Source organism: Schistocerca nitens, chromosome 1, assembly GCF_023898315.1.
Source record: "Schistocerca nitens isolate TAMUIC-IGC-003100 chromosome 1, iqSchNite1.1, whole genome shotgun sequence".
NCBI lineage: Eukaryota > Metazoa > Arthropoda > Insecta > Orthoptera > Acrididae > Schistocerca > Schistocerca nitens.
Genome location: NC_064614.1, coordinates 1127210840 through 1127236262, shown reverse-complemented (window position 1 = coordinate 1127236262; position 25423 = coordinate 1127210840). Strand labels below are relative to the sequence as shown.

Genomic DNA, 25423 nt, shown 5'->3' with positions numbered 1-25423 from the left:
ACTGATGATCTCAGATGTTAAGTCCCATAGTGATCAGAGCCATTTGAACCATTCGGAATCCCTGGAGGGAAGACGCGGCTCTTTCCTCAAGGCACTATCGTGTGAATTTAGAGAACCGGCAATTGAAGCCAGTTGCAGAGCGATTCTAACGGAGGTACCAAAGTGCATTTTGCCTAAGGACCATTAACAGAAGATGCGAGATTTTAGGGCTCGTAAGCAGGCTTTTAGATACTCATTTTTCCCTCTCTCTATTTGCAAGTCGAACAGGAAAGAAAGTGACTAGTAGCGGTACAACGTACCCTCCACCACGTACCGTACTGAAGTTGGCGGAGTATGTGCGAGGGTTGGAACTTAAATAGTGGCAACTACTTATTCACAACCGATACAAAAGAGTTACATGTTTGCACCTGTTACTGTTCTTCAAAGTAATCACCAGCGTTGTGTAGAACCCGTTGCCAGCCATGTGGAAGGCGTAGTATACCGTTAACAGAGCCTGTTATTTTGATGGTGCGAATGGAGCAGTCTACTGCCTGTCGAATCTCTGGAACAGTTCTGAAGCGAATGCCGCGAAGTCGTGCCTTCATCTTCGTAATCAAATCAGAGTCACAAGGACTTAAGTTCGGGGAGTATGGTGGATGGTACAGTACTTCGCAGTCCCATCGACCGAACAGAACAGTCACAGCTTGCGCTGTATGCGTCCGCACATTATCGTGCAAAATGGTGGGTGGGTTGCGCAGAACGTGTCACCGCTTCTTTCGCAAATCTGGTCGCAAGTGATGCTTCAAAAACGAACAGTAGTACTGTGCAATGACGGTCTGCCGCGGAGAAACGTAATGCGTTAGGTTAACACCATCTCAGTCGTACACGAGAATCACCATAACTTTCATCATACTGGGGCTTTGACGCACTTTCGGCTTTCGCGGCGACCCATAACGACGCCATTCGTTGGACTGCCGTTTCAGTTTTGGCTCGTACCATGTGGCCCATGTCTCATCCAGTGTTACGATACGGTGTAAGAAAGCCTCTCCTTCCCGCCCATAGCGCTCGCTCCAAGTGCGTCTGAATAGCGTCGTAACGCATCCATTTCTGCATTTCCGTCAAGTCATGCGGAACCCACCGTGATGCAATTTTTCGCATGCCCAGGCGTTCCTTCAGGATGCGAAGCACAGTCATATGCGCTAATTCGGTTTCGTGGACGAACTCACGAATCGTATGGCGTCGATCATTGTCCACTAACGCGGCAACAGCAAGCACGTCTTCTTCAGAGGGCGGCCGCGGTGGTCTAGCGGTTCTGGCGCTGCAGTCCGGAACCGCGGGACTGCTACGGTCACAGGTTCGAATCCTGCCTCGGGCATGGGTGTGTATGATGTCCTTAGATTAGTTGGGTTTAAGTAGTTCTAAGTTCTAGGGGACTTATGACCTAAGATGTTGAGTCCCGTAGTGCTCAGAGCCATTTGACCCATTTTCTTCTTCAGAGACGCTAGGACGACCTGCCCGATGCATGTCTGCCACAGTTTGTCGACCTTCGTTGAAGGCTTTTACCCAACGTGCCACTGTTCTGTATGACAATGCCGATTCCCCGCACGCCTTTTGAAGACCTCGATGACACTGTCGTGCTGTACGACCTCTGGCACATTCAATCTTGATCCAACTCCGTAGTTCCTATTTCTAAAACATAGTGACACCGTTACGTTAGACCGCTCGCTCGCAAGTGGCTGTGTTTGCCTCGATTGTGCGCACGCCGGTGACGTGGAACGGGCGAGTCTATTTGCTCGGAGGTAATGTAGGTATGTCAATAAAGTGTGCCATCAGCACCAATAGTAGATTAGATTGCTTAGTGTCTCCACAGCAGTGTTGCCACTATTTAAATTCCAACCTAAGTACGTAGATGTAGGTACGGTAATTCAAAAGGAGGTCCTCCTCAATCTTCTTCATGGCCGTGGTGGCAGCTTCTATCATTCTTTGCTATGATACCTGGACAGCCTTTCCGTCATTTTTGTGCAGAAGTTGTAACAGGTCGGTTGGACCTTAAATTCGAGCACGTTCATAACTTCCGTAACGCTTGTTCGGTCGTCATTGAAATTACATACTGTCGCACTGGCCGCGATGTCACTATTTTTTCCCGCTCTGAACTATTTCGGAGACATTTTTTCAGAAATCGCTTTGTAACTCGATAACCGACTTTCTGACTAACTTGCAATCATCACTACACTGAAGGAGACGCCCTAGGGAACGTTTTAAGCAACAACAAAAAAATCCATGTTTTGAATTTTTCAGAGAGGACTACACGCTTAACAGACAAACATGTCATGTTTCTCTCTTCCACTTGCAATTTCGTTGCTTAAAAACACAAGGGTGGAACACTCATATCGTCATAAAGCCTACCTGACAGAGGTCTGTAAGTGTCGGCAGATTACACAGACAATTCGCAATTTTTTGGGTAAAATAGCACGGCACCATACCAGGCAGTTAAATAAGCGATGATCTTGCGCAGAAAGCCCGGATACGATGACAGAGGAGAATACAAACTTTTACCGATGGGAGATTTTATCCACAAAATAACGCATCTCGTCACAAAGGAGTGGGATACAGATGGAGAGCCTCACAAACGAGAAGGAGACGACGGTATGACATGGCGACACCAACGACATCACCGTACCTTGGTGCCGTAGTATCTACGTCACACGGGGATTTTTAATTATCATGTCTCGATTCGGTTTATTTCTTGCTGACAGTACAAACACTGGGTTGAACTACTCTAAATACAAAATCTCATCAATTATTTCCCTGACTTCGTCGTTTATTTGCACTAATTTCCTTTAGATATGTCGGTGATATCCACAAATTGCCTGTTTTACGTCGGAACGAAGATTAATTAAACGTAGCTCTTTTTAAAAGGATTATTATTGAATTTTTCGATGATAATTTTAAAATAACGTAGGCTAGTCTAGGCTTTTTCATCTTGCATACCGCCAGGACCCGCTTTTCCGCCGCCAGTCGTCATCTTGTTGCGACTTGATTTACCTCAGTGTTCATATTCGTTGCTTGCACTGCCTCCTCTACATCTTTATGCCAGTTGCGTTTTGTGTGACCCCTTTTCTCCCGCTGTATGATGCCTATCGTATTTGGTACCTATCTTCATTCATCCTATTCACATGGACAAACCACATCAGCTGTTTTGCAGGATATCGCCACAGATATCCCTATCCATCGTGACCCCATTTCGCCTCATCCTCCGGATACTTCGCGCCAGAATGATGTGGCTTTCCTGGCAGCGGCAGAAGGAATGACTTGTGGTAAACAACGGGCGGATCGAGTTGCGAAAACTCCAGCGAAATAGCCAAGGCCGTGCGGGTGAACGCCAGATAGCAGATAGCTGGGGCCACAGTGCACGACCTGCCGAAATCAAGAGCACGCCTGCCGCGCGTGGAGGATCGCAGACGTAGTCAGTACGGAGTCTGCGGGAGGGAGGGGAGCGGGGGTGGGGGTAGGTCGACGTGTGCTGTTTCTGGAAGCCACTGTACTACGCGAGGAAACCTTGAACTACTGCGAAGCAAAAAGGAGTGCACAAGTTTGTCCGGGGGACATCACACTGATTCCATATATTTAGATTTCCAGAGGGCTTTTGACAGCGTTCCTAGCAAGCGACTTCTAATTAAATTGTGTGTCTATGGAGTATCGTCTCAACCGTGTGACTGGATGCGTGATTTCCTGTCAAAAACCTCACAGGTCGTAGCAACTCACGGGAAGTCATCGAGTAAAACGGAAGTAATATCTGGCGTTCCCCAAGGAAATTTCATAGGCCCTCTGTTGTTCTTGATGTACATAAATCATTTAGGGGACATCTGAGCAGCCCTAGATTGTTTACAGATGATGCTGTCATTTAGTGTCATGTCAAGTCATCAGATTATCAAAACAAATTGCGAAGTGATTTATACAAGATCTCTATGGTGCGAAAAGTGTCAATTGACTCTAAATAAAGAAAAGTGCGAAGTCATCCCCATGAACACTAAAAATAATCTTCTAAATTTCAGCTACACGGTAAATCACACAAACGTGAAGGCTGTAAACTCAAATAAATACTTAAGGATTACAGTTTCGAATAACTTAAACTAGAGCGATCACATAGATAATGATGTAGGGAAAGCAAACCAGAGACTGCGATTTATAGGCAGAACACTTTGAAAATGTAACAGGCATTGATTACACTACGCTTGTCCCCTCTCTTCTGGAGTATTTCTGTGTGGTGTCGGATTCGCATCAGGCAGGATTGGCGGAGGACATCGAAAAAGTTCAAGGAAGGGCAGCTCGTTTTGTATTATCGCGAAACAGGGGAGACAGCGCCACGCATATGATACACGAATTGGGGTGACTATTATAAAAACAAAGGCGTGTTTCGCTGCGGCAGGACCTGCTCATGAAATTCCAATCAGCGACTTTCTCCTCAGCGTGCAAAATATTTTATTGACGCCCGCCTACATTGGGAGAAATTATCATCATAATGAAATAAGAGAAATCAGAGGTCGCACAGAAAGGTGTTCGTTCTTCCCGCGCACCTTTCGAGAACGTAACGGTAGAGAAGTAAGCCCGCCTACATTGGGAGAAATTATCATCATAATGAAATAAGAGAAATCAGAGGTCGCACAGAAAGGTGTTCGTTCTTCCCGCGGACCTTTCGAGAACGTAACGGTAGAGAAGTAGCATAAAGGTGATTTAATGAACCCTTTACCGGGCACTTGGCACCAATTCAAGTGAAGGTCAGGTACTTGTAGACATGAAGATGCTATAGTATTGACAATATAATTGAACATGGTGCCATTTTTACGTAATTAACGTGAAAAGTATGGATTTCTCTCAACAAGCAATATTTTATTTATTAATAGCAACATTTTTTAATATGGCGCTATGTTATGCAAATTGGGTGAAGCTTACTTTTTAAAAAATAATACTAGTCGTTTAAATTGAACTTGGCAGACACATTCTAATTTTTTTCTATTTTTCAGGGTAACAAAGGAAAAGAGATGTGTTGTACTTTCCAGAATAATCATATAGATGTAGAGGTAGATGAGGCCACTCTTTGATCGCTAGATCCAGTAGGGGTCCAAATTGTGTGGATATTGGCCACCGGCCGTTGTGGCCGAGCGGTTCTAGGCGCTTCAGTCCGGAACCGTGCTGCTGCTGCGGTCGCAGGTTCGAATCCTGCCTCGGGCATGGATGTGTGTAATGTCCTTAGGGTAGTTAGATTTAAGTACTTATAAGTCTAGGGGACTGATGACCTCAGATCAGAGACATTTGAACCATTTTTGAGCAGTTCCCTTCGCAGTGTTAGCGCGGAAGCTGGTAGAGACGTACCTACATTCACTGATAGCAGAAACTCGTGCCGGATTTGAAATCTAGTATAACTAAGAAGGCGTGACACTCGTCTTCGACACCTGTCGTTGGAGGTTATACTTGCGACCATTGTTCTTACGCCATGTTAGACGACTGCTCGTGGTATACCATGACTTGTACAGACATTGAACATTCCGCTTTAAAAAAAAAAATCGGGCACTTCATTCGCAATGTCGCCATCAGTACGTCTATGAAGGCTAGCTCCTTTCTGTAATCCTGTCTCGTCCCCACGGCGACCCAACACTCTTCGCTGATTCCACACAGCCGGCTGGTACATGCACACCACTTCACTGTCATGATTGCGTCATCAGTTGATGGTCACGTGACCCGTTACCGTCTGCAGCGCTGCAAAGCGATCAGTGTGCTCTAGCAAAGGGATGACAAATATGGCGTCCGGTGAGTTAATTTTGTATTGGTTTTCACCAGTTAGTCTTATACAGATCTGCATCACGTGGCGTTCTTGATCAGATCTGATACGCTTGTATCCGCATGTCGAAATAAAGCTGGCAAATTTCACAAACGCAGGGATGACCCAACTGTGCAGTAGATGACAACACCTATGTTGTCCTCGATGGTCCAGGATTGAAAATCCACATTTACGCCGTTTTAGAATTACTTGTTTGTTGGATATTAGCTCATTAATTTCTAGAAAGACTGTGTACTTCTTATTTGGTTCTTTCGTAAGCAAGCAAACAAGATCGTAGGATTCCACAACCGGTGTCATTTTCAATAAAATAATTTAGGGGAATAGGCTGCGTCATTATAAATCACTAAAGGAGCTAAATTTCTGACGCTTCGACCAGTAATTCGCCGGCCATCCATGTGGAGCACGTATTGGCCTCACCGCGGACTTCTAGAACTCAGCCACACACAATTGATATCATCAAAGTGTACGGGCCTGAAGATGGCGTTGACGCAATGTCGAAACTAGTAGCCAGATAAATATGAAATCTTGAGTACAGCTGGAGGAGTTTCATTTTTAATAAAAATTATACCAGCTGATGTCCCACCATCATCCAATTTAAATATGGATGTACGAAGACTTTCAATTTAGTTACTTTAACTTTTTATAATGGCGTGACCTAATACGCGAAATTATTTTATTCAACAACAAACAAGCCTTACTCTTGCAGTAACTGAAAATTAGTGTGAAAAATCACCTGACTGATGGAGGTAGAAGAAAGACGGCAGTTTCGTACGAATCATCAGCAACAAGTGCCTATTTTGTCGAGAGCAGTCCTATTTCGTTTTCCTAAACAAAAAACAAAATACTTACGTCGTCATTCATCAGTTAATATTCGCTATGACTAAAACTACTGCTGGGAGAAGACTAGGTTCAAACACAAAAATACGTTAACAGAACACTCATTTAAATTGTGCCTCTTCCAGAATGCAGATTCTTTGGAGTTGGGATCACTCTACTTATCTGTCTGAACTCTTTTTAACAAAATGAGGACGTTTAAAAATGAAAACAGCTACTTTCATCATAATACGTAACTTGCATTTTGTGCGTAAAGGTTGTTTCTGCTACTAAAGTCTCTTTTGACAAATATTCATGAGGGAGTTAATGATTTAATATATATATTAATTAATTCATCATTACTTTAAGAATAATCTTTTACTTCCAATCAGTCCTCTGTACTGAACGATAAATTAAACGTCACTAATCAAAATAACAGTTTCTCGCAAACAAACTACACAATAACTTAAATAAAGTTCTTACTCTAAATTAAACAATCTGTAACACTGTAAGAGACGTTTTAAAACTGTTACTGCCCTTTGATGGAATCTGTCGCATTAGTCTACTTGGTATAAAAGAAACAACTTCAGTACAGAAGAAGTTCTAAACAGAGAGTAGTTTCTACAAATTGACAGTACTTCCCTTCAATCTTTAGTGACGATCTCTATTCAATAACTATCACAAGCATTATTTTTTTCAACTCAGCACAGAGAAATGACCTGAGTCATAGGAATGCAGTTACGGTTAGAAAATGTATAGCCATGAATAATTTCCGAGATAAAAGAAAGTGATCCACTAAGCGTTGATGGTTAATGATGCGCTACTAGAGAACCAAATTGACTTATTAATTGAGCATCAGCCCTGGGTCCTTGAGTCCTACAATAATGCATTATTCACTCATAGACTGAGACAAAAACAACTGGTGCAGTAGAGGAAGTCGAGTTGCCTCGAGATTAAATTTCCTCTGCCATCTTTCAAGTTGTACGTATTAACATAAAATCCTGCCGAACTTTCAGTCGAGGAAAAACACGGTTTATGCATATCCCTAAGTTTTAACCTTGTCTGGTCTATAAGAGGATTGCAGAATCCTCTGATAATGTTAATGAATGGTAAGCCAAAGACTCTGCATGCAGACTGCTCTTATTTTAAACTTTGGAGAGGAGGGGAGACGGAGACAACTCTCTCCGACGTTTTACATTTGCTTGTTCGAGCGAGTCCCTAGATTATCTGCTAACTGTTTAGCAGTTGTCACCTAGGCAGTGATGATGCAGATGAGAATTTTTGTGAAACATCGAAAAGTCTTTAAAAAAAAGTCTGTAACTCTTCGTGGACATGTGTCTTCAGAGAAGCTCTAATTATCATCTAAGCTGCAGGTTAGCTTTTTCTGTGAGCAATGAACTTGCACAAGTCTCAGAAGCGCTTTCCTAAATTTGCAAGTCACCATTCTCTAAAGTGCATCTTTAAACTTATTGTTTCATATATTAAATAATATAGCAGTCAAAAAGCTTTTGAAATTCTATTTAGCTATAATAATAGTTACAAATAAAGCTTTCTTTTTAAGCAGTGTACTTTGAAATACAACTAGCTGCGGGTTCCAAGCCTCATCTCATCTGTAGGCGGCCGTTCAGAGTAAATAAACTCGTTGTTGTTGTTGTTGTGGTCTTCAGTCCAAAGACGCAAGTTTGAGGCACCTCTGTGCAAGCCGCTTCATCTCCGACTAACTACTGCAGCTTGCATTCTCTTGAATCTGGTTAGTGTATTCATCTCTTGGTCTCCGCCTACGATTTTTACCCTCCACGCTTCCCTCCAGTACTAAACTGGTGATCCCTTGATGCCTCAGAACGTGTCCTAATAACCGATCCCTTCACTCGTCAAGTTGTGCCACAAATTCCTTTGCTCAGTGCCTTCTTGGAAAATGTTTGCGATTGACTGTGAAACAATGATTGTACCCAGGCGCTCGCCTCTTCGTCCGATGCAAATCGACGAACACGAATGTCTTTGTGACTACGAAGGCTTTCCCGGCGTAATAATTGATAATATTCTTCTCGGGTGTGCAGCCGAATCATAACGTCTTCATGACACAATATGTCCGCGGTCCAACTGGCCGCCATCTTCAGGTGATAGTGCTGGTGCACGATATCGCCGGAACTGACTTCTCAGCGCAAGCGACGGCCCCTATATAGGCCGCAGAAGGCCCATGACGCGTGCGCGAGAAGGTGTCGTAACCTCTAGCGCAAATAAACATACCGCGCCGCCAGTGGTGGAAACAGACGAAATCGAGATATCGCTATCAAAAATTAAAAAATTTTAAAAATGTTTATTCTGACGATCGAAACACAGACCGTTGTTTTTTAATGTCCGATAACACCGGGTCCCAAGTCTTACTTAAAAGATAACCCTTGTCTCTATTAATAAGATCGTGAGATAAACGAATCTCTATGGATTCTTTTAAAACACAGTCCCAATAGCGAGATGCAGGGGCAACCATTTGTGTCTCGTCATACAGCATTCTGTGTCCCTCGGTGAGACAGTGCACCGCCACTGCAGATTTCTCAGGTTGAAGCAACCGTGTGCCGCTGGTGCTCAACACATCGGTCCTGAATGGTCCGGATTGTCTGACCAATATAAGCCTTCCCAAAGTGGCAAGGGATCTTGTACACACCGGGCTTCCTCAAACCCAAGTCATCCTTAACAGAGCCAAGAAGCGCTCTAATCTTGGCTGGCGGACGAAAAATACTTTTGATATGATATCTTTTCAGAATTCTTCCTATCTTCGAGGAAATGCTCCCAGCAAAAGGCAGAAAAGCCACCAATTTGCAGGTATCTTCTGGTTGTTCAGGCGAAGGTCCAAACTGGAAAACACGACGGATCTGTTTATCGGTATAGCCATTCTGCTTGAACACAACCTTAAGATGGTCCAATTCTTGTGTCAAGCTGTCTCCACCAGCTTGCACAGTGCCTTGTTGACCATTTGGATCTACAGCTTCGGGAGGTCTGCGCCACACTCGAACCATACAATCAGCTCTTACCGACTGAAATCGGGACTTATCTGACTAGGCTTCGGTTTAGGGTCCAACCGATTTGTTCAGGAGCCTAGGAGGGGCGCTGAAGGTGATGTCGTGTTGTTAGCAAAGGGACTCGCGCCGATCGTCTGCTGCCATAGCACATTAACGCGACATTTCGCCGAAATATTCTAACGGATACGTTCGTCATACGTCCCACATTGATTTCTGCGGCTATTTCACGCGGGACTGACAACTCAACGCCGCTGCTCTTGGTCGTTATGCGAAGGCGGTCGACCGCTTGCGTTGTCCATGGGGAGTGGTAATGCCTGAAACTTGGTACTCTCGGAATACTCTTGACGCGCGTCACGCGGCCATAATCACGTCGGAAATCTTTTCACTTGAATCACCTGACTACACATGACGGCTCAGCCAATGCACTGCCCTTTTATACCTTGTGTACGCGATACTTTCTATGTCTGTGTAAGTGCGTATCGCTGTCCCACCAGTTCTGTGTAATCGTACGTATTATTATTTAGTTGGTAAGAGTTTGTCTGTGTATGGGGGGGGGGGGGTCGGGGGGGGGGGTGAGAGAGGGTGGGAGAGAGAGAGAGAGAGACCCAAGGGAGGGGGGGAGAGAGAGGGGGGAGTGTATTACAGTAAATAATTGAAAACTTTATTTTAACACTGAGCTCTTTTTAGATTCGTCATCCACACACTACAGCGACCACATATCGGGGGATTCGTTTATTATTCACAATTGTCTTGATCCAAGCGCGCGACCGCTACGGTCGCAGGTTCGAATCCTGCCTCGGGCATGGATATGTGTGATGTCCTTACGTTAGTTAGGTTTAAGTGGCTATAAGTTCTAGGGGACTGATGACCTCAGATGTTAAGTCCTATAGTGCTCAGAGCCATTTGAACCATTTTCTTGATCCAATTAGCTGAAACTTATGACAGTTAAACGTTTTCGATTCTTATGATTCACCATAAGGACTAAAAATCCATCTTAAGTTTAACTTAAAAAAGGATAAAAATGTTAAAATGTCCAAGATAAGCATAAAAAAAAAACAAGCAGTCTCTTATCTCGAAAGTAACACGTCAAATAGTCGTCCATACATAAAAGAAAATGCCACGTGGTGCCACGATGGGCTATACACGACTATTTGACATCTTACTTTCGTAAGAAGGTACTGGGTATTGTTTCCTATATCTAAGAGCTCAGATGGAAACCCAGTTCTAAGCAAAGTTGGGAAAGCAGAAAGGTGGAAGGAGTATATAGAGGGTCTATACAAGGGCGATGTATTTGAGGACAATATTATGGAAATGGAAGAAGATGTAGATGAAGATGAAATGGGAGATATGATACTGCGTGAAGAGTTTGACAGAGCACTGAAAGACCTGAGTCGAAACAAGGCCCCGGGAGTAGACTACATTTCATTAGAACTACTGACGGCCTTGGGAGAGCCAGTCCTGACAAAACTCTACCATCTGGTGAGCAAGATGTATGAGACAGGCGAAATACCCTCAGACTTCAAGAAGAATATAATAATTCCAATCCCAAAGAAAGCAGATGTTGACAGATGTGAAAATTACCGAACTATCAGTTTAATAAGTCACGGCTGCAAAATACTAACGCGAATTCTTTACAGACGAATGGAAAAACTAGTAGAAGCCGACCTCGGGGAAGATCAGTGTAGATTCCGTAGAAATATTGGAACACGTGAGGCAATACTGACCCTACGACTTATCTTGGAAGCTAGATTAAGAAAAAGCAAACCTACGTTTCTAGCATTTGTAGGCTTAGAGAAAGCTTGTGACAATGTTGACTGGAATACTCTCTTTCAGATTCTGAAGGTGGCAGGGGTAAAATACAGGGAACAAAAGGCTATTTACAATTTGTACAGAAACCAAATGGCAATTATAAGAGTTGAGGGGAATGACAGGGTAGCAGTGGTTGGGAAGGGAGTGAGACAGGGTTGTAGCCTCTCCCCGATGTTATTTAATCTGTATATTGAGCAAGCAGTGAAGGAAACAAAAGAAAAATTCGGAGTAGGTATTAAAATCCATGGAGAAGAAATAAAAACTTTGAGGTTCGCCGATGACATTGTAATTCTGTCAGAGACAGCAAAGGACTTGGAAGAGCAGTTGAACGGAATGGACAGTGTCTTGAAAGGAGGATATAAGATGAACATCAACAAAAGCAAAACGAGGATAATGGAATGTAGTCGAATTAAGTCGGGTGATGCTGAGGGAATTAGATTAGGAAATGAGACACTTAAAGTAGTAAAGGAGTTTTGCTATTTGGGGAGCAAAATAACTGATGATGGTCGAAGTAGAGAGGATATAAAATGTAGACTGGCAATGGGAAGGAAGGCGTTTCTGAAGAAGAGAAATTTGTTAACATCGAGTATAGATTTAAGTGTCAAGAAGTCGTTTCTGAAAGTATTTGTATGGAGTGTAGCCATGTATGGAAGTGAAACATGGACGATAAATAGTTTGGACAAGAAGAGAATAGAAGCTTTCGAAATGTGGTGCTACAGAAGAATGCTGAAGATTAGATGGGTAGATCACATAACTAATGAGGAGGTATTGAATAGGATTGGGGAGAAGAGAAGTTTGTGGCATAACTTGACTAGAAGAAGGGATCGATTGGTGGGACATGTTCTGAGGCATTAAGGGATCACCAATTTAGCATTAGAGGGCAGCGTGGAGAGTAAAAATCGGAGAGAGAGACCAAGAGATGAGTACACTAAGCAGATTCAGAAGGATGTAGGTTGCAGTAGGTACTGGGAGATAAAGAAGCTTGCACAGGATAGAGTAGCATGAAGAGCTGCATCAAACCAGTCTCAGGAATGAAGACCACAACAACAACAACATCTTGAACTTTTTAATATTTTTATGACCTTTTGTATTTTGAAACTTCGCCTTAGAAAAATTATAAATTACTGTGCTGCTAAACCTCTTACGTTATTTTTTTACAAACAGCTGAGTAAAACTGAACGTACTCAGACATTTCTCTCTTTTCCTATTCTGATCATCACTAAACTGACACACAATATTTTTTTTGGCACAACTTTCAATAATCCCTACAAAAGAATGGCCCTGACTAACAATAACCTTTACCTATCACGAATCACTTCCCTCACAAAAATCTTAGTTACTCAAACTACTGAAATACAGCGAGCGCCAATACTGCCAGCTAAATGAAAGATTCTAACTACTGAAAGCACTAACTACTGGTAGGAATAGTTAGCAAGTGAAGGATTCTGATAGAGAACAAACAATGTATTTACCTTAATATTGTTCAAAAGTCATAATATAAATATCAGTTCATGATATCCAGTCTTACAAATTTCCTCTTCCTGACGGACACACGTCCAGATCGTCCCCTCTCAAAACTCTTGCCATCTCTCTCCGCACATCCACCACTGCTGGCGCTTTACTTCCAACTGCACAACGCTACGCGCTATTCACACCCAACTGCCCAACACTACAATAGTGAATATACCAACAATGCCAACCAGAGACAGACTGCACACAGCGCAGTCAGCGATTTTCATACAGAGCGCTACGTGGCGTTACCAACATAAAAACCTAAACAGCCTACTTACAATTTAATAGTAATTTTGTATTATTTTCTGTACTGTGACTCGTAAGAGTCGTACAAGCAAACTATCGTAAATCTGAGCAAAAGTAACTGTGAATGAAGATCATTTTTTAAATACACTACTGGTCATTAAACTTGCTACACCACGAAGATGACTTGCCACAGACTCGACATTTAACCGACAGGAAGAAGATGCTGTGATATGCAAATGATTAGATTCTCAGAGCATTCACACAAGGTTGGCGCCGGTGGCGACAGCTACAACGTGCTGACATGAGGAAAGTTTCCAACCAATTTCTCATACACAAACACCAGTTGACCAGCGTTGCCTGGTGAAATGTTGTTGTGATGCCTCGTGTAAGGAGGAGAAATGCGTCCGATCACGTTTCAGACTTTGATAAAGGTTGGATTGTACACTATCGCGATTACGGTTTATCGTATCGCGACATTGCTGCTCGCGTTCGTCGAGATCCAATGTCTGTTAGCAAAATATGGAATCGGTGGGTTCAGGAGTGTAATACGGAACGCCGTGCTGGATCCCAACGGCCTCGTATCACTAGCAGTCGAGATGACAGTCATCTTATCCGCATGGTTGTAACGGATCGTGCAGCCACGTCTCGATCCCTGAGTCAACAGATGGGGACGTTTGCAAGACAACAACCATCTGCAAGAACAGTTCGTCGACGTTTGTAGCAGCATGGACTATCAGCTCGGAGACCGTGGCTGCGGTTACCCTTGACGCTGCATCACAGACAGGAGTGCCTGCGATGGTGTACTCAACGACGAACCTTGGTGCACGAATGGCAAAACGTCATTGTTTCGGATGAATCCAGGTTCTGCTTACAGCATCGTGATGGTCGCATCCGTGTTTGACGACATCGCGGTGAACGCACATTGGAAGCGTGTATTCGTCATCGCCATACTGGCGTATCACCCGGCGTGATGGTATGGGGTGCCATTCACACGTCTCGGTCACCTCTTGTTCGCATTGACGGCACTTTGAACAGTGGACGTTACATTTCAGATGTGTTTTGACCCGTGGATCTACCCTTCATTCGATCCCTGCGAAACCCTACATTTCAGCAGGATAATGCACGACCGCATGTTGAAGGTCCTGTACGGGCCTTTCTGGATACAGAAAATGTACGACTGTTGCCCTGGCCAGCACGTTCTCCAGATCTCTCACCAGTTGAAAACGTCTGGACAATGGTGGCCGAGCAACTGGCTCGTCACAGTACGTCAGTCACTACTCTTGATGAACTGTGGTATCGTGTTGAAGCTGCATGGGCAGCTGTAGCTGTACACGCCATGCAAGCTCTGTTTCACTCAATGCCCAGGCGTATCAAGGCCGTTACTACGGCCAGAGGTGGTTGTTCTGGGTACTGATTTCTCAGGATCTATGCACCCAAACTGCGTGCAAATGTAATCAGATGTCAGTTCTAGTATAATACATTTGTCCAATGAATACCGGTTTTTCATCTGCATTTCTTCTTGGTCTAGCAATTTTAACTGCCAGTAGTGTACATAGTGTTCTCCAATTTCTCAATGTCAAATTTAATAGATTTTACGAGGATGTCTCAATTTCTGCATTACGTATCTTAACATTTCAAATTTCATTAAAGGACACTGAAATTCCTACAAGTATTCAAACTGAACCAGTAGTTAGCTAGAAGGAAACTTTAGCTGTGACTTCTGGTAGAGGAAATGGTACCGGCTGCGCATATGGGGAGCGATCAGTGAGACAGGGAGTGGCTGGCTGTTTTGACGCGGCCGCCGCCGGCTCCCAGGCGAGCGAAAATATTTTCGTTAGCGGCGGCTGCCGCCGTGTCGCTCGAGTGGGAGAGAGAGAGAGAGAGAGAGAGAGAGAGAGAGGGAGAGAAAGTACAAGTGATTCAGAGCGGGCCACTTGATCTTCCATTAGGGGCGTTAGGCGGGTGTAACGAAGGGTTTCGGCGGCCATCAAACATTGAGCGCGCGCCGCCAATCTGCAATGTAAATGAAGGCGGCAGCGGCAGCGGCAGGCGCAGCGCGCGGTGATCGGCTTAGAGCCGGGACAGATGAATCATGGCGAGTCCCCAGGTCCCAGCCCGGTCCGTCCTACAAGGTACCGTCACATGCAAAAACACCGCCCACTGCCACTGGAGCGCCGCGTTCCGGCGCTCAGTGTCTGCCCGCAGTCGAGCGCCCGTGCGAGCTAGTTCCGCAAACAGTGACCGCGGCTCAGTACCTAGGGATGTGGGACGGTAAAAATGGTTCAACACCCAACTACCGAATGTTAACACTGAAAACCAGTTTCAGCGTAGTAAAGGATCCTTTATTGTATGATTATATGATAGCGGAACAAACACTGGTAGAAGTTACTTCTGTAAAATATCTGGGAGGATGGGTAAGGAACGATTTCAGTGGAACGATCATATAAAATTAATTGTTGGTAAGGCGGGTGCCAGGTTGAGATTCATTGGGAGAGTCCTTTGAAAATGTAGTCGATCAACAAAGGAGGTGGCTTACAAAACACTCGTTCGACCTATACTTGAGTATTGCTCATCAGTGTGGGATCCGTACCAGGTCGGGTTGACAGAGGAGATAGAGAAGATCCAAAGAAGAGGGGCGCGTTATTTGGTAAGCGTGACAGCGTTACGGAGATGTTTAGCAAACTCGAGTGGCAGACTCTGCAAGAGAGGCGCTCTGCATCGCGGTGTAGCTTGCTGTCCAGGTTTCGAGAGGGTGCGTCTCTGGATGAGGTATCGAATATATTGCTTCCCCCTACTTATACCTGCCGAGGAGATCACGAATGTAAAATTAGAGAGATTCGAGTGCGCACGGAGGCTTTCCGGCAGTCGTTCTTGCCGCGAACCATACGCGACTGGAACAGGAAAGGGAGGTAATGACAGTGTCACGTAAAGCGCCCTCCGCCACACACTGTTGGGTGGCTTGCGTAGTGTAACTAAAAGTGAGACGAAAGAATATTGTTGTTGCGTCCAAACACAGCCTCTTGAGTTGTGAGCTCAGATTGTATGAATGAAAAGTTATTATTACCAGTCTATACCTTGTTCTGGTACAAAATATGACTAAAGCAAGAAATTTTAAAAAACCTCAAAAAATTTTAACGTTTTCAAAGTGAGCCGGCCGGAGTGGCCGAGCGGTTCTAGGCGCTACGGTCTGGAACCGCGCGATCGCTACGGTCACAGGTTCGAATCTGCCTCGTCCATGGATGTGTGTGATGTCCTTAGGTTAGTTAGGTTTAAGTAGTTCTAAGTTCTAGGGGACTGATGACCTCAGAAGTTAAGTCCCACAGTGCTCAGAGCCATTTGAACCATTTGCAAAACTCTACCAGTTGACTGCCTGTTTCATTCCTTTGTCCCAGTTCATATTCACCTACTGTTTTACTTTCTCTTTCTTTTCCAACTATCGAATTCCAGTCTCCCACCAGTATTAAATTTTCGTCTCCTTTAACTACCTGAATAATTTCTTTTATGTCATCATACACTTATCCAATCTCCTCATCATCTGCGGAGCTAGTTGCCATGTAAGCTTGTACTACTGTGGTAGGTGTGGATTCCGTGTCTTCTTGGCTTCGATAGTGCGTTCATTACGCAGTTCATAGTAGCTTACCAGCATCCCCATTAAACCTAATCCTGCATTACTCCTATCTGATTTTGTATTTATAACCCGGTATTAATCTGACCAGAAGTCCTGTTCCTCCTGCCAGCGAACTTCACTAATTCCCACTATACCTAACTTCAACCTATCCATTTCATTTTTTAAATTTTCTAACCTGCCTGCCCTATTAAGGGATCTAAAATTCCATGCTCCGATTCGAAGAGTGCCAGTTTTGTTTCTTCTGATGACGACATTCTAATGAGTAGTCCCCTCCCGGAGATCCGAATGGGGCACTATTTTACCTCCAGAATATTTTACCCAAGAGGATGCCATCATCATTTAACCATACAGTAAAGCTGCATGCCCTCGGGAAAAATTACGGCTGTAGTTTCTCCTCGCTTTCAGCCGTTCCCAGTACCAGCACAGCAAGGCCGTTTTGATTGATGCTACAAGGCCAGATCAGTCAATCATCCAGACTGTCCCCCCTGCAACTACTTAAAAGGCTGCTCCACTCTTCAGGAACCACACGTTTGTCTGGCCTCTCAACAGATACACTTCCTTGTGAATATACTTACACTTACGGCTAACTGTATTGCTGAGGCACACAAACCACCCCACCAACGGCAAGATCATTGGTTCATGGGGTTATGTACCGTTTCTCATTCTCATCAATTTTCGATATCTCAAAACTGAAAAGTCGCAAGAGTATACTACTAACTAACTGCTACGTGACCCTTCCGTAGCAGCACTGTTAATGAAGCTGCCTTCGATGTGGAAGGTCCCAGGTTCGATTCCAGGTATCTCCCCAGAATTTATGAACTATGGAGGTCTGTAAAGGGGTCCATTCAACTTCGTAAGGCCAGATGAGTAACTGCTTGAATAAAGAAGCAGCGAGCTCTGATTTCCCTTATTTTATCATGGTGATCGTTTCTCCCTACATAGGTCGGTATCAACAAAATATTTTCGCTTTCGGGGGAGAAAGTTGGTGATTGGAAGTTCGTGAGAAGATTCGGTCGCAACGAGAAACGCCTTTCTTTTAATGATTTCCAGCCAAAATCCTGTATAATTTCAGCGACGCTCTCTCCAATACTTCTCGATAATACAAAACGTGCTGCCCTTCTTTGAACGTTTTCGACGTACTCCGTCAATCCTGTCTGGTAAGGATCCCACACCGCGCAGCGGCATTCTAAAAGAGGACGGACAAGCGTAGTGTAGGCTGTCTCCTTAGTAGATCTGTTACATTTCCTAAGTGTCCTTCCAATAAAAAGCAGTCTTTGGTTAGCCTTTCCCACAACATTTTCTATGTGTTCGTTCCAATTTAAGTTGTTCGTAATTGTAATTCCTAGGTATTTAGTTGAATTTACTGCCTTTAGATTAGACTGATATATCGTGTAACCGAAGTTTAACGAATTACTTCTAGCACTTATGTGAATGGCTTCATACTTTTCGTTATTTATGGTCAACTGCCAATTTTCGTTATTTAGGGTCAACTGCCAATTTTCGCACCAAAAAAAGGGTTCAAATGGCTCTGAGCACCATGGGACTTAATTTCTGGGGTCATCAGTCCCCTGGAACTTAGAAATACTTAAACCTAACTAACCTAAGGACATCACACACATCCATGCCCGAGGCAGGATTCCAGTCTGCGACTGTAGCGGTCGCGCGGTTCCAGACTTTTCGCATCATTCTGATACCTTTTCTAAATTGTTTTGCAATTTGTTTTGATCTTCTGATGACTTTATTAGTCGATAAACGACGGTGTCATCTGCTAACAACCTAAGACGGCTGCTCAGATTGTCTCCCAAATCGTTATATACGAGGCCTGTTCAGAAAGTAAGCTCCGATTGATTGCCAAATTGAAACCACAGTGAACATCAGAAATGCTTTACTTGTAACAATTAGCTACACCTTTCAGCTACTTCTCTACGTAGCCGCCGTTCTGACTTAGACTTTTGTCATAGCGTTGTACCAACTTTTCAATAGCCTCATCATAGAAGGCAGCCGCCAGTGCTTTCCGCCAATTCTCCACGCTGGCCTACACCTCGTTGTCTGTGTCAAAATGTTGTCTTCAAAGACAGCGGTTCATGTGACCAGAGATGAAACTCAGGGGGAGACAATTGCGGACTGTATTGTGGGTAATCTAACATTTCCATTTGAAAACGATGCAGGAGCATCTTCATTGCCCCTGCAGAATGCGGCTGAGAATTGTCTTGAAGAAGAAACAGCACGACAGTTATGTAATGTTAGCTGCATAGCTTCAGGCGAAATTTCTCACCAGGCCCTCGTACTTGGCGGCAGACACTATTTTCTAGACATCTTTACGCACTCACTGCGAGCTCAGAAATGAGAAGAGCGACGTGATGCTAACTGGGGTTATACTAGAGACACTACCCAACACATCTGTGCAAAGCTTTATCGGATTTTCATAGTCGTTTCCATTTCGCGACCGATCGGAGCTTACTTTCTGAACGCCCCTCGTAGATAACAGCAAAGGGCCTATAACACTACGTTGGAGAACGCCTGAAATCACTTCTGTTTTAGTCGATGACTTTCCATCAGTTACTACGAACTGTGACCTCTCTGATAGGAAATCACAAATCTAGTCACATAACTGAGACTGTATTCCATAAGCACGCAATTTCATTACAAGCCGATTGTGTGGTACAGTTTCCAAAGCCTTCCGGAAAACCAGAAATACAGAATCGATCTGAAATCCCTTGTCAATAGCACTCAACACTTCATGCGAATAGAGAGCTAGTTGTGTTTCACAAGAACGATGTTTCCTAAACCCATATTGATTGTGTGTCAATAGACCGTTTTCTTCGAGGTAATTCATAATGTTCGAACACAATATATGTTCCAAAATCCTGCTGCATATCGACGGTAATGACATGGGAATGTAATTAATATTTCTTGAATATTGGTGTGACCTGTGCAATTTCGTCGAACGAACTGTTGTATTTGATTGTTAAGTATGAAGCTAACGCACAGCATACACTGAAACGAACGTAATTGGTATACAGTCTGGACCACAAGACTTGCTTTTATTAAATGATTTAAGTTGCTTCACTACTCCGAGGATATTTACATCTACGTTACTCATGTTGGCAGCCGGCCGAAGTGGCCGTGCGGTTAAAGGCGCTGCAGTCTGGAACCGCGAGACCGCTACGGTCGCAGGTTCGAATCCTGCCTCGGGCATGGATGTGTGTGATGTCCTTAGGTTAGTTAGGTTTAAGTAGTTCTAAGTTCTAGGGGACTGATGACCACAGCAGTTAAGTCCCAGAGTGCTCAGAGCCATTTGAACCATTTTTATTAATACACTCCTGGAAATTGAAATAAGAACACCGTGAATTCATTGTCCCAGGAAGGGGAAACTTTATTGACACATTCCTGGGGTCAGATACATCACATGATCACACTGACAGAACCACAGGCACATAGACACAGGCAACAGAGCATGCACAATGTCGGCACTAGTACAGTTTATATCCACCTTTCGCAGCAATGCAGGCTGCTATTCTCCCATGGAGACGATCGTAGAGATGCTGGATGTAGTCCTGTGGAACGGCTTGCCATGCCATTTCCACCTGGCGCCTCAGTTGGACCAGCGTTCGTGCTGGACGTGCAGACCGCGTGAGACGACGCTTCATCCAGTCCCAAACATGCTCAATGGGGGACAGATCCGGAGATCTTGCTGGCCAGGGTAGTTGACTTACACCTTCTAGAGCACGTTGGGTGGCACGGGATACATGCGGACGTGCATTGTCCTGTTGGAACAGCAAGTTCCCTTGCCGGTCTAGGAATGGTAGAACGATGGGTTCGATGACGGTTTGGATGTACCGTGCACTATTCAGTGTCCCCTCGACGATCACCAGTGGTGTACGGCCAGTGTAGGAGATCGCTCCCCACACCATGATGCCGGGTGTTGGCCCTGTGTGCCTCGGTCGTATGCAGTCCTGATTGTGGCGCTCACCTGCACGGCGCCAAACACGCATACGACCATCATTGGCACCAAGACAGAAGGGACTCTCATCGCTGAAGACGACACGTCTCCATTCGTCCCTCCATTCACGCCTGTCGCGACACCACTGGAGGCGGACTGCACGATGTTGGGGCGTGAGCGGAAGACGGCCTAACAGTGTGCGGGACCGTAGCCCAGCTTCATGGAGACGGTTGCGAATGGTCCTCGCCGATACCCCAGGAGCAACAGTGTCCCTAATTTGCTGGGAAGTGGCGGTGCGGTCCCCTATGGCACTGCGTAGGATCCTACGGTCTTGGCGTGCATCCGTGCGTCGCTGCGGTCCGGTCCCAGGTCGACGGGCACGTGCACCTTCCGCCGACCACTGGCGACAACATCGATGTACTGTGGAGACCTCACGCTCCACGTGTTGAGCAATTCGGCGGTACGTCCACCCGGCCTCCCGCGTGCCCACTATACGCCCTCGCTCAAAGTCCGTCAGCTGCACATACGGTTCACGTCCACGCTGTCGCGGCATGCTACCAGTGTTAAAGACTGCGATGGAGCTCCGTATGCCACGGCAAACTGGCTGACACTGACGGCGGCGGTGCACAAATGCTGCGTAGCTAGCGCCATTCGACGGCCAACACCGCGGGTCCTGGTGTGTCCGTTGTGCCGAGCGTGTGATCATTGCTTGTACAGCCCTCTCGCAGTGTCCGGAGCAAGTATGGTGGGTCTGACACACCGGTGTCAATGTGTTCTTTTTTCCATTTCCAGGAGTGTATATCGTCCCCATCAACAGCTCTTCTGCAGCCGCTGCATCAAGATGAGTTTTAAACAAAATTTGAGAAATGGGGAAACTTCCAGGAGATGAAGAACTACATCCCTTCATTTTCTCATGAGCTTTATTACAATATACGATTTAGAGAAAGAAGAGGGCGTGGTCAAAGAACGGAACAAGGAAGACTGGAAATGGTCAACACAATAGAACAGCATCACGAGTGTTGCATAGGAAGGATATTCTTTAAGAGACACCGCAGAAGGGAATTAATGTGATTCAATAGACAATGACTGTGAGGGGATTGCAGAAAGTGACTACGCAGGATCTCTCGTGTGTGTTGGAGCCACACCGATATATATTCGTTTTGGTATTTTAATTTATTTGCTAGTTACCTATTGTTTTCCATCTTGTTATAGTAAGTACTCACATATCTTCGTTTTAAAATGAGCTCGTATCGAAATACGATTATCATGTGTGTCACCGAAAAGTCTTCCATCTATAGCACAGTAAACAAAATATTTTCGACTTGTACTTTTTTTTACTCTAAATATTTTAAGACGCAAGGAGTATAAGTATTTTCAATACATTATTAGAAACAACGCAGAGGCACTACATCTCACACCTACAACTACGAGGGTTGGAACTTAAATAGTTCAAATGGTTCAAATGGCTCTGAGCACTATGGGACTCAACATCTGTGGTCATCAGTCCCCAAGAACTTAGAACTACTTAAACCTAACTAACCTAAGGACATCAAACACATCCATGCCCGAGGCAGGATTCGAACCTGCGACCGTAGCGACCGGTTCCGGACTGAGCGCCTAGAACCGCGAGACCACCGCGGCCGGCCAACTTAGATAGTGGCAACTATTTATTCACAACCGATACAAAAGAGTTCTATGTTTGTACCGGTTACTGTCCTTCACAGTAGTCACCAACGTTGTGTAGAACCCGTCGCAGCGATGTGGAAGGCGTAGTATACCGTTATCAGAGCCTGTTCTGTTGATAGTGCGAATGGACCGGTCGACTGCCTATCGAATCTCTGGAACAGTTCTGAAGCGAATGCTACGAAGTGGTTCCTTCATTTTCGGAATCAAAAAGTCACAAGGACAAGTCCGGGGAGTATGGTGGATGGTACAGTACTTCCCAGTCCCGTCGACCGAATAGAGCAGCCACAGCTTGCGCTGTATGCGTCCACGCATTGTCGCGCAAAATGATGGGTGGGTTGCGCAGAAAATGTCGCCACTTCTTTCGCCGTGGAGGAACATAATGCGTTAGGATAACACCATCACAGTCGTACACGAGAATCACCATAACTTTAGACCGCTCCATTCGCACATCAACAGAACAGGCTCTGGTAACGGTATACTACTCCTTCTACATCGCTGGCAACGGGTTCTACACAACGCTGGTGACTACTCTGAAGGACAGTAACAGGTGCAAGCATGTAACTCTTTTGTATCGTCTGAGAATAAATAGTTGGCACTATTTAAGTTCAAACCCTCGTATATCCAGACTAACTGCCCATTATGGAAAACCATCTGATGTTTCGGTAGAAACTCACATAATCTGTAAATAGTCATTTAACTTTGGCTGTCATTTATTCAGTTTGCTTCAGCGAGGACTTATACTACTTGTACTATGAGCCCGAGAATTACTGAAAATAATAATTTAAATACCCTTTAGCCGCAGATGACAAGTTTATTTTTCGCTCTTCTGAAGATCAACCGCAATTAGGAGCGAGCAAAGCTGGGAAACACGGCACAGCTGAAAATCTGATGCTAATCTTTGAGTCACATGTAAGGAAACGACGCGGCAGGGAAAACAAGGCTGACATACGCAGCGGGTAGCGGCGCGGCGTTCCCACAGTACAATTTGAGGTACGGCGTGGTTTATTTGGGAAGCGGGTCATCACCATCAGGAGGGAGCCGGCGACTGCCCGGCCGCGCCCAAATCGCGCCAGTCACGCGACACGAGGCATTACCGCCGTAATAGCGCCGGCGCCAGCGGCAGCGACACAGCGCCCGCCAAAAACTGATGGCCCGGCCGTGGCTCGTCCCGCGTTCTAATGTCACGCCGAGGCGTAAAAAGCCCGCAGCCGGCACTGCAGCCAACCCCCCAACCCGAAAACAGCGCCTCGGGATACCTGGGGTGAAATCAGTCCCATCTACAGTACTGGCCACTTAAGCTGAACACCAGGAAGGATAGCAAAATAATAAGTTTACAACCGATTTCTCATACACAAACAGCAGTTGACCGGCGTTGCCTGGTGAAATGTTGTTGTGATGCCTCGTCTAAGGAGGAGAAATGCGTACCGCCACGTTTCCGACTTTGATAAAGGCCGGATTGTGGCCTATCGCGATTGCGGTTTATCGTATCGCGACGTTGCTGCTCGCATTCGTCGAGATCCAATGACTGTTAGCAGAAAATGGAATCGGTGGGTTCAGGAGGGTAACACGGAACGCCGTGCTGGATCCCAACGGCCTCGTATCACTAGCAGTCGAGATGACAGGCATCTTATCCGCCTGGCTGTAACGGATCGTGCAGCCACGTCTCGATCCCTCAGTCAACAGATGGGGACGTTTGCATGACGACAACCATCTGCACGAACAGTTCGACGACGTTTGCAGCAGCATGGACTATCAGCTCGGAGACCGTGCCTGTGGTTACCCCTGACGCTGCATCACAGACAGGAGCGTCTGCGATGGTGTACTCAACGACGAACCTGGGTGCACGAATGGCAAATCGTCATTTTTTCGAATGAATCCAGGTTCTGTTTTCAGCACCATGTTGGTCGCATCCGTGTTTGGCGACATCGCGGTGAGCGCACATTGGAGGCGTGTATTCGTCATCGCCTTACTGGCGTCTCACCCGGCGTGATGGTATGGGGTGCCATTGGTTACACGTGTCGGTCACCTCTTGTTCGCATTGACGGCACTTTGAGCAGTGGACGCTACATATCAGAAGTGTTACGACCCGTGGCTCTACCCTTCATTAGATCCCTGCGAAACCCTACATTTCAGCAGGATAATGCAGACCGCATGTTGCAGGTCCTGTACGGGCCTTTCTGGATACAGAAAATGTTCGTCTGCTGCCCTGCCCAGTACATTCTCCAGATCTCTGCCCAATTGAAAACGTCTGGTCAATGGTGGCCGAGCAACTGGCTCGTCACAATACGCCAGTCACTACTCTTGATGAACTGTGGTATCGTGTTGAAGCTGCATGGGCAGCTGTAGCTGTACACGCAATCCAAGCTGTGTTTGACTCAATGCACAGCCGTATCAAGGCCATTATTACGGCCAGACGTGGTTGTTCTGGGTACTCATTTCTCAGGATCTATGCACCCAAATTGCGTGAAAATGTAATCACATGTCAGTTCTAGTATAATATATTTGTCCAATGAATACCCGTTTATCATCTGCATTTCTTGTTGGTGTAGCAATTTTAATGGCCAGTAGTGTACTTGTTGTGCGTGTGCTGTATGCTGTGAGCAGACGAAACAACTTTCTTTCTGCCGTAACTGCGGTTTCTTTGATTTCTCTCGGAGAAGGCTCATCAAACTCTAACCACATCACAGATCATTTTATTACAGAAATGAATAAGAGATTTACTTAATTTTGACAAAGCTCTTTGCAACATGACTGCTTGATAATTTTCTACGGTCCTTGACTATGAAAGCATAATCTGATGCACAGATTAACAAACTGTTCCCTTGCAGTACAAAATGCAACATTTACGAAAATATTTAAATTCAATGGCGGCTGTTGTGTAAGAGCACAAGATCACGTGAACACCCTATCTTTTGACACCATCTGGATTTATTGGTTACTTTTCTTTGAAT

General features: G+C 45.2%; 1 protein-coding gene across 2 annotated transcripts in view; it reads left to right on the top strand.

The window, feature by feature from the left end:
• LOC126199346 (uncharacterized) overlaps positions 1 to 25423 on the top strand; it is a 482736-nt gene that overhangs the window by 110868 nt on the left and 346445 nt on the right. The gene's annotated exons all lie outside the window — the stretch shown is intronic.